Below are 10,654 nucleotides of genomic sequence, written 5' to 3'. Positions count from 1 at the left end.
AAAAAAAAAAATTCATTATTTCAAAATTGCTGAGTTATATTCTTTCAATTATTTTTGAATTATGGAAAAAGCACAGTTTTCCCACTCTAACAATGAACTCCAATTATTTACTGGTCTGACTCAAAAATAGCGATCAGCTCCAATCTGACTAGACTAGTCTTTCATGTAGAGTGAAAAGGAATCCAAATTTGAAGTAGCATGTTTGGAGCCCTTAACATCATGAATTTCTGAAATTACAAGCCTGAGTGTGCAATTATTACATTTTTGTCTCGATCTTTTTTAAAGTGCTTCTGTTAAAACTCTCATTTTGAAGCAGCTCCAAGAAGGTATTAGCGACAAAAAGGCAAGAAGCTTCAGACATTTTCTGAATTTACTCTCCGAGTAAAAGTGTAGGTTAAATGCGTCATACAGCCTCCCCCAGTTTTCAAAGCCCTGTCCTTGGCCAGTTCTCTTTTCTTAGACAGGACTTAGGTCCACTCCTCTCTCCGGTTGCTTCTGATCCTTCTTGCTGCATCCTGGCCTCTTTTCCTTTCCAAGTGCCAGCCTCTTTCTCTCATTAATATTTTTTTCAAAGGTATAATGAAATACAAGGACAAACAGGAAACACTGATATCTCCTGAGAGTATAAAGGGCTATGTCCACTTTGTTATCCTTCCCCAGGTGCTCACGCTCAGATTAAAGTTACTTAACTGCCTGTTAGATGTCTCAACACTCAAAATGAAGACTGACAAGTCTCATGGTTTATAACTTTAAGAAAATGTTTTAAGGACTGATTGTGTTATGATCTAGAAAGGTCTAGGTGCCTTTTATGCAAGAATCAAAGAAGGAGATTTAGGATTAGCTGGGTCACTTCCTTTATATTGTAAATGAAATTGAAGCAAAGAAAGGGGTTTCACTCTCGTACATTTATTCGACCTCTTTTTATTAAGCACCAACTGTGTGCCAGCAACTGCACGGGGTATACAGAGCTGAGTAAAAAACACACACACTCAGGAAAAGCTGACGTGTCAGGAGGAGGCACATAAATCATTGTAATCCCCGTGGCAAATGCAATGAAAGATATACTGGAAGTAGAGAGAGTTCGAGGAGGGTCATGGAAACCAGCCTGCACCTTTGGAGGGTGGAGTCATGGAAAGGGAAGGAACTGGGCTGTGTGAGCTGCTAAGGAGATCCAGGTCTTCAGTTCCCCTTTCTTGGTGACCATAACTCCTGAAGTCAGTTTAAAATGTTGATAGCATGCTTCCCCCAACCCCCATTTCCTTTGTTTTCGGACATATGTCCCTTCTGGTCACCACCTAAACTTGGGAATTAAATTCCAAACAGTCCCAGACCAAAGTGGATTGGCCCAGTGCCTGCCTATCAACTAAAAGCTTCCTGTATTTCCCACGGCAACACTAACAGGGCTATACTCTGTATTTTGGTTTTCAGATGATTATTCTTAAGAGCAGGAATTCAGAAATAAAATAAACAAGAATACAATTCTCTGTCTTAACATCTTTTGTTTCTAAATGTCATAATAAATATATGTCTGAAATTATTTCTATTTTATTGGTTTATTTATTTGTATATTGACTTATTTTTAAAAGGATTTGAGGTGACATATAGAAAGCCACATCATGTAATAAGATTAAATAAATAAAGCCATCATAACAAGTAGGAAAATAGGGGATAATAAGATCCCAGTGTGCATATTTAAGTGACAGATGCACTGAAAATATATTGTACATACAACAGCCGAGGGACAGGCAAAGGAACTTCAGATGGAAATCTGTCCTTTTCAGGTTTACTTCTTCAAGTGCAGTTAAAATAGCAATCACACTTCAGAGGCCAGCAGTTGTGGCCTTTCCCGTTCCAGCCCTCAACTACCCATTAATGCACTGCTTCTGAAATGGCAGGTTGATTTCTTTGTACTGGTTTGTTTTTCGTTGCTTTTAGTTTTCAAAAAAAATTTTTTATATTAAATTTTCCAATTCTTATTATCATTAAAAAGCTATTTTTTATTTTTATTTTTAAAAATTTCCAGTTTTATGAGATATAATTGATGTATAATATTATATAAGATTAAGGTGTACACCATGATGATTTGATAGACTTACATATTGCAAAATGATTATCATAGTAGGGTTAGTGAATAACTCATCACCTCATATAATTGCTATTTCTTTTTTGCGGTGAGAACATTTAAGATTTACTCTCTTGGCAACTTTCAGGTATATAATACGGTATTGTTAACTACAGTCACCACACTGTACATAATGTCACCAGAACTTTTTCATCCTAAAAATGAAAGTTTGAACCCTTTGACAGACATCTCCCCATTTCTCAACACCCGCCACCCCGCCCCAGCCCTTAGCGAAGACCATTCTACTCTGTTTCTATGAGTTCAGCATTTTTAGACAATACATAGAAGTGCTACCAGACAGTGTTTTTCCTTTTCCGTCTGACATTTCATTTAGGAGACTGCTTCAAGGTCCATCTATGTTGTCACAAATGGCAGGGTTTCCTTCTTTCTCATGGCTGAATAATATTCCATTGTGTATACACATACACACATGCACAATCTCACATCTTTATCTATTCCTCTGTAGATGGACATTTAAGTTGTTTCTAGGTCTTAGCTATTGCAAATAATGCTACAATGAAGTGCAGATATCTCTTCAAGATCTCAATTTCATTTCCTGTGAATATATACCCTGAAGTGGGACTACTGGATCATATGGTTGTTCTATTTGAATTTTTTGAGGATCCTCCACACTGTTTTTTATAGTGGCTATACCCGTTTACATTTCTCAACGTCTTCGCCAACATTTGTTATCACTTGTCTTTTTTTATAATAGTCATTTTGACTGGTGTGAGGTGATAGCTGAGGTTTTAATTTGCATTTCCCTGATGATTAGTGATGTTGAGCATCTTTTCATGTGCCTGTTGGCCATGTGCCTGTTGGCCATTTCTCTGAAGAAATGTCTGTTCAGGTCTTCTGCCCACTCTTTAAAATCAGAATTTTGGGGGTTTTTGTTTGTTTGTTTTTTGCTGTTGAGTTGTATGTGTTCCTTATATATTTTGGGTATTAACCCCTGATCAGATAGATGATAGTTTGAAAATATTTTCTCCCATTCTGTAGGCTGTCTTTTCATTTTGTTGATGGTTTCCTTTGTTGTGCAGAAGCTTTTTAGTTTTATGCAGTCTCGTTTGTTTATCTTTGCTTTTACTGCTTATATTTTTGGTTTCATATCCAAAATAATTGTTGCCAAGACCAATATCAAGGATAATTTCCCTTATATTTTCTTCTAGGAATTTTATGGTTTCAGATCATATGCTTAAATCTTTAATCCATTTGAGTTGTTTTAGTGGGGTAAAATAGGGGTTCAATTTTATTCTTCTGCATGTGATTCTCAACATTTCCCAACACAATTTATTGAAGAGACTATCTTTTCCCCACTGAATATTCTTGGCTCCTTTGTCAAATATTATTAATCATATTTAGGAGGATTTATTTCTGGGCTCTCAATTCTCTTCTATTGGTCTATTTTTATGACAGTACCATACCATTTTGATTCCTATAACTTTGTAAAATAGTTTAGAATCAAGAAGTGTGATGTCTTTAACTTTGTTCTTTTTTCTTAGGACTGATTTGGCTATTCAAGGTCTTTTGTGGTTCCACATGAATCTTAGGACTGATTTTTTTCTATTTCTGTGAAAAACATCATTGGAATTTTGATAGGGATTGCACTGAATCTATAGACAGCTATGTGCAGTATGGACATTTTAACAATATTAATTCTTCTGACCCATGAACACAGAATTCTTTCTATTTATTCGAGTCTTTTTCAGTTTCTTTTATCAATGTTTTGTAGTGTACGTGTCTTTCACCTCTTTGGTTAAATATATTCCCAAGTATTTTATTGTCCTTGATGCTACTGCAAATGGAATTGTTCTCTTTACTTCCTTTTTCAGAGAGTTTGTTGTTAGTGTCTAAAAATGCAACTGATTTCTGTATGGTACTTTTGTATCCTGCAACTTTACTAAACTTTTAAATTAGTTCTAACAGTTTTCTGGTAGAATCTTTAAGATTTTCTTTATATTTGACTGTATCATCATCTATATTTGACTGTATCATCTACAATCTTACTTCTTCCTTTCTGATATGAATGTCTTTCTTTTATTTCTTTTTCTTGCCAAATTACTCTGGCCAGCACTTCCAGTACTATGTTGAATAGGAATAGTGAGTGGTACCCTTGTCTTGTTCCTGATCTTAGAATAAAAGATTTCAACCTTTCTTCATTGAGTATATTAGCTGTGAGCTTGCCACATATGACATTTTTTATGTTAAGGTATGTTCCTTCTCTACTCAAGTTTTTGAGAGTTTTTATCATAAAAGTATGTTATATTTTGTTAAATGACATCTCAATAGATCATATGACTATATAAAATATTTATTGACTTATGTATGTTGAACAATCCTTTCATCCTAAGGATAAATCCCACTTGATCATGATGTATAATCCTTTTAATGTGCTATTGACTTTGGTTTATTAATGTTTTGCTGAGAATTTTTATATCTATATTCATCAGGGATATTGGCCTGTAGTTTTCTTTTCTTCAAGTGTCCTTATCTGGTTTTAGTATCAAGATAAAACTGATGTCATATAGTGAGTTTGAGAGTGTTCTCTTCTGTCCAATTATTTGGAAGTATTTGAGAAGGATCACTGTTAATTCTTCTTTAATTGTTTGGCAGAATTCACCAGGGAAACCCATCTGAGATTTTCTTTGTCAGGAGGTTTTTCATTACTGACTCAGTCTCTTTACTCATTATTGGTCTGTTCAGATTTCCTTTTTCTTCATAATTTAGGCTTGGTAGGTTGTATATGTCTAGGAATTTATCTATTATTCTAGGTTATCCAATTTGTTGGTGTATAACTGTTCATAGTAGTCCCCTGAATCCTTGCACTTCTGTAGTATCAATTATAATGTCCCTTTAATTTCAGATTTTATTTATCTGAGTCTCTTCCTTTCTTTTTACCTAGTCCAGCTAAGGGTTTGTCAATTTTATTTATCTTAAAAAAACAAAAAAACAAAAAAACCAGCTCTTACTTTCATTGATCTTTTATATTGTTTCTGCGGTCTCTATTTCATTTATTTATGCTCTGATCTTTGCTACTTCCTTCTTTCTGCTAACTTTGGGCTTAATTTGTTTTTTTGTTTGTTTGTTTCTTTTTATTTTCTTAAGGTATAAAATTAGGTTGTTTATTTGAGATCATTTTTCCTCCCCATCTTGGCATTTATCTCTATAAACTCCCCTCTTAGAACTAATTTTGCTGTATACCATAGATTTTGGTATATTGTGTTTCCATTTTCATTTGTTTCAAGATATTTTCTTTTATTTCTCTTTCAATTTCTTCTTTGGCCTATTGGTTGTTCAGAAATATGTTGTCTAGTTTTCACATATTTGTGAAATTTTCCAATTTTTCTCTTGTTATTGATTTCTAGTTTCATAGAATTGTGGTCATAAAAGATACTTGGTATGATTTCATTGTTTTTAAATTTGTCAAGACTTGTAACCTTTCATATGATTTGTCCTGGAGAATATTCCATGTGCACTTGAGGAGAATGTGTATTCTGCTACTATTGGATGGAATGTTCTAATATATCTGTTAGGTTTATTTGATCTAAAGTGTAGTTCAAGACCAAAATTTACTTATTGATTTTCTGTCTGGATGATCTATTCATTGTTGAAAGTAGGATACTGAAGTCCTTTACTATTAGCGTAACATTATCTATTTCTTCCTTCAGATTTGTTAGTATTTGCTTAATACATTTGTGTGCTCTGATGTGTGCATATATATTTATGGTTGTTACATTGGTCATTATATAATAATAACACTTGTATAGCTTTTAGTTAAACTCTACTTACATATAGTGAAAGTCTATTTTGTCTGATATAGGTATAGCTTCCCTGCTCCTTTTTGGTTTCCACTTACATAGAATGTATTTTTTCATCTCTTCATTTTGAGCCTATATGTATTCTTAAAGCTGAAGCGAATATGTTCAATTTTTAAGCAGTAGTTAGAGGAGGTAGGGCATAGGAAAATCTCTCAAGCCAGCAAAAGATTTCCAAAGTAAGAAATGGTTTGGGGGCAAGGATCAAATCCAGGGTAGTAAAATGTTTCAGGGTAAAATTGAAGTCAAGGATGAAATTATAAAACTTCTTGTTAAGATTTCTGAAAGATGAGACTTGTGGACACTTTTTGCTAGACAAAAGACCTTCTAAGGATCTTAAAAATGTGTTTTCAAGGCTCTCTTGATGAAACAACAGGCTTCTAAGAATCTTAGAGGCACTGTCCTACAGCAGCTTCTCAGGGAGCCCAAAGTAGAGAGGGACCTATCTTGTAGGACTTTGTGGAATGAAATGTAATTTGATATACAGGGATTCCACAAAATTTTTAAAGGAATTATGTCAGCTGTGATAAAATGAAGAGTACACTTGCTATTGGAGACCTCAGCCAGCATGTGAGAAGTCTGAACACCTGACTGGTGAGACCATGTGGAGAGGTCCTGAAACTATATGGAGAGAGAGAATGACCCAGCTTAGTGAAGACTTCTGGTTGTCCTGGTTAAGATACCACATGTGTGAGTGAAGCCTTTTTGGACCCCCAGACCAGACTAGTTACCAAGAGAATTACCAAGTGACCCCAGCTGATGGCACATTAGGCAGCAGAATCTCCTAATTGAACCTCGTTCAAATTCCTGACCAATAGATTATGAGCATAATGAAATGAATAGTAACTTTAAACTATTAATTATGGGGTAGTTTCTCAGTTGCAATAGGTTACAGATAATTGGCAAAAAAAATTTGTCACCACCAGAATGATCTTAATAACAACAGCCATCATGTTTCTCTAGGCTTTAAACCTTTCAATGCTTTCTCACCTGATAGGTAACATACAACTCCTGAAAATGATATGTACAGCTAGGGAGAATCTGGACCCTGTCTAAATTTTCATATTTCTTTCGCATTAATCTATGCTTTAAATCAAATATCTTGCATTGTTCCCCGACTGGTTATCCAAATATCCTACAACAATTTATCCTTTGAGCAGTTATAGAATTGATCTTAATAAATGCATATCGAATCTTGCCAATCCCATGCTTAAAATCCTTTTGTGGTTGTCCCTGAAATAAAGTCCACATTCGGAGCCATTTATCCCTCCAGTCTTGTCTTTGCTGTTCTCCCAGCACTCTTTCTCTGTTACTTCAAATCTCCTTATAAATTGTGCTAATTCCCACTTCTGGGTTCTGGCACACGCTATTCAGTTTGCCTAGAACATGTTGTCTCCCAGTTCTCTTGGCTATCTCTTAATTATTTGAATCTTAGTTTAATATTCATCTCTTTAATAAGACTCTGCTTGAGGCTTTGGTCTATGCTTCCACATCTTGGGCTTATGGAAGCTTAGCGCATATCACCCTCACTTGGACTAAATCTTACCCCAAAAAGTGTGTACAATTTGGGATAAGCTAATTCTAATGAGCTTATGTTTTTACACATCTAAGAAATTGAAATTATTTTTTTTTACATTTAATACACTTTTCATTACAAAATAAAAAAGCAAAAAGGAAAAAGATAAACAGCTCACACATTGCTGAAAAAGTGGCTCCAAGCCACCATGATATTAATATTGATGTCCTCATGAAATTTCATGGAAATGGAAATAAAGATACCCAGAATATTACTTAAAAGATTAAAAGCTTCACTTGTTTTCCCTATAACACGGTAAATTTAAAAGTCCTATGTCTGTTCTACATGTTATAATGCTTTCCAAATCAGTTTTTACTGAGAGGCTACTTTTTCTTTTTTTTTTAATAACAGCTTTTAAAGTGAAGGATTTTGTAATAATGGGTTAAAAAATGAACCCTGTATTTTCTTCAATTATAATTACGTGGTAAACTTAATGAAATAAATTTGAAAGTACCAGGTTACAATCCTTACCAAAGAAGTCAATTTTTCACTTAAAGTTTCTTTATCTCAGAGTCAGGAGAACAATTGGGCCAACTAGACCTTGAAGATTTGGGGATAATTTAGTTCCTCTGGGATGCTACAAGATAATTTGAATGATCATTTTCTTTCTTGTCCCAAGGATGGTACACATCTTGTAAATTTTTAAAAGAGAAGTTAATTCATTATATACATTGGATGTCTGAGGGGATGTCACCAAGACTTTTGGGACACTCTTTATATAAAGTCATATGGTATTATGGTAGTTTACTTCTTACCTTGTAGTTGCTTTTTCATGATGATGATTTAAAATATTTCCAATGGAAAAAAAAATACATCTCAGAACAAGCACTGGCCCTCAAGGGAGTTAACCAATATAGGTGCTACTTAAATGTTTTAAAACAAAGATTTGCTTTGCCATAGAGTAGCTTCCCTTTAATTTAAACCCCATAAAGCAAAATCATGAGAAAACAATGGAGCTTTGTTAAAGAGTAAAAAAGGCCCTACATCTCCTTTTGTAGTAAATGGGGGAGTGTCCAAATTACTTTCTTCTCTGCATTTAAGTTATAATTGTTTAGAAAAGGATCATGGTTTTATTATAAAAGTATGATTTCCCATGAACCCTTGACATTTAGTTTATTTTGCAGACTGTGTCCCGATGTCTTGCGGAGCTTCACACCTAACTTACCAGCACACATTAGACTTGTTTTCTATAAGACCATTTCCCAGTGGACCAACCCATCATCCTCAAGGGAAGGTTGGGACACTTCCCATGTTCCAGGAAAGTCATATGCTCCCCATATGGAGCCGAAGCAGGTAGGTTTACCTGTCTCACAACTACAGAAGGCAATTCTGGCGTAAGTGATTTGGCTTGTGCCAAAGCTATGCCTTCCAGGGCTTCATTTAGATGACCCCTGACGCGAGCATTCTACCTGTGCTTATTACGGCCCATAGCAGTGATGTGACAAAAGGGTGCTTCATTGCCACTGACATGTTTTTCCATTTCTATCTTCATTTGATATGGTTTAGTTAAAGAGATGCCACCTCATTAAAGGGAAACACTCATTGCCTACTAGGCAATGAGACTAGTAGGCTCATTATGCCTAGTAGTGCCTACTGGAAGCATTGTGGTTGGGAGTCGCTTATCACAACATCTATAATAAACCTTTTTCCCAGAGCTGTGTGTTTTAAATTGATCATAATTTTTTTTTTTTTTTTCCGTAGCTGAACATGACACCTTCCAGCTTGGGAACACTTTTTTTTTTTTTTTTAATAAAAAGTGAATCCACTGGACAATTTCTAATGAACATAAATAAGTGGAAATTTTTTACCCCTGTGGCATTCTCTCTCATTAAACTGCTGTCTTTGGTGACAGAAGCACCAATTTTCAATGCTTCAGAACCCAATAATTACACGTAATTTACTTAATTTACTTTCTGTTCTTATACTACAAAGTGGACAACATCGAATCACACAGAGGCACTTAGGTTCCATATGGGAAAAAAAAGTTCTAGTAAGTTCCATACTCTGCAGTGTCCAGAGGTAAATCTATGTCTCCAGACCTTTATGACACCATGCCTTTAGCACACAATGAATGTCCTTGGTGTTTAATAACCATTTATTGATGTGGTTATATTGTTTTATGAAAAAAGATCTTTCCTCCCCCAGAGAATATCAGAAAGCAGCCACTTTTCACTTTTTGTGTAGGTACGAGTTTGAGCAAAATTCCAGCATGCAGTGCTACAGGCAGAGAACAGGCCCCAACAAGGGTGCATTTGCTGATCTGCAAGCAAATTTGTGCTCCAGAAATTCAATTATTAATACAAAACTATGAATGGAAAAGATATTCTGGTCTATCTAGTTCATTAGGGTAGAAGAATCAATTTACGTACATTGGCAAAGTTCATTTTAAGCATAGGAATAGATAAGGTCTCTGGAAGTTTCCATGTTTGGATCTTCCAACCACAAGCTCAGCCCTTCCCAGACCATGATCTAACCCTCACTATAGCAACTAATAAGATTTCTAGAACATCTTGAATGCATTTTGGATCTGTTCCTGGGACTGTGCCTAGATCCAGAATGCTTCTTTGTACCCTGAATCAACTAGGTAAGGACCCACTTGACTGTTTGAAATTTTGCTTCAAACTCACCAAGAATCCTAATTTTAAGCATGGCCACAGCTTCAAACCACTCACTGATCAGCCCACTCCCTTCTGAGATGTAGAGACTGATCAAAAACTATAGGCAGGGCTGTTGGGTGCAGCCCAAGGCTCACTGTCCATCCCAAGCTCTGCTCTTCCCTCTCCCTAAGATGCCAAGATAGCCCCTCTGCACAGGTCCCAGGAGTCTTTTTGCCAAAATTCCCCAAGATATAACAACAAAGAGAAATCATTCAGTGATTTGGGACAAGTCAGGCTGTGGTGTAAATGGCTCTAGTGCATACTGGGTCCCTGGGAGGCCCTGTACCATTTGGGGATGCAGATATCATCTGTGGTCCATCTCAAGTAGCCTGTCTTCTGCAGGCTTTCTCTAGTCACTCTGACTAAACACGCTCATTGTCTTTGACTTCCCCTCTGAGGCTCTTATAGGCAGTCCTCGTATAGTCACTGGAATAATTTATAGTACAGCCTGACCTCCCTGGTAAGTCCTCCAGGGACAAGGGCC

Source organism: Pteropus alecto, unplaced genomic scaffold (genome assembly GCF_000325575.1).
Source record: "Pteropus alecto unplaced genomic scaffold, ASM32557v1 scaffold21, whole genome shotgun sequence".
Taxonomy (NCBI): domain Eukaryota; kingdom Metazoa; phylum Chordata; class Mammalia; order Chiroptera; family Pteropodidae; genus Pteropus; species Pteropus alecto.
This window is presented reverse-complemented; position numbering follows the sequence as displayed.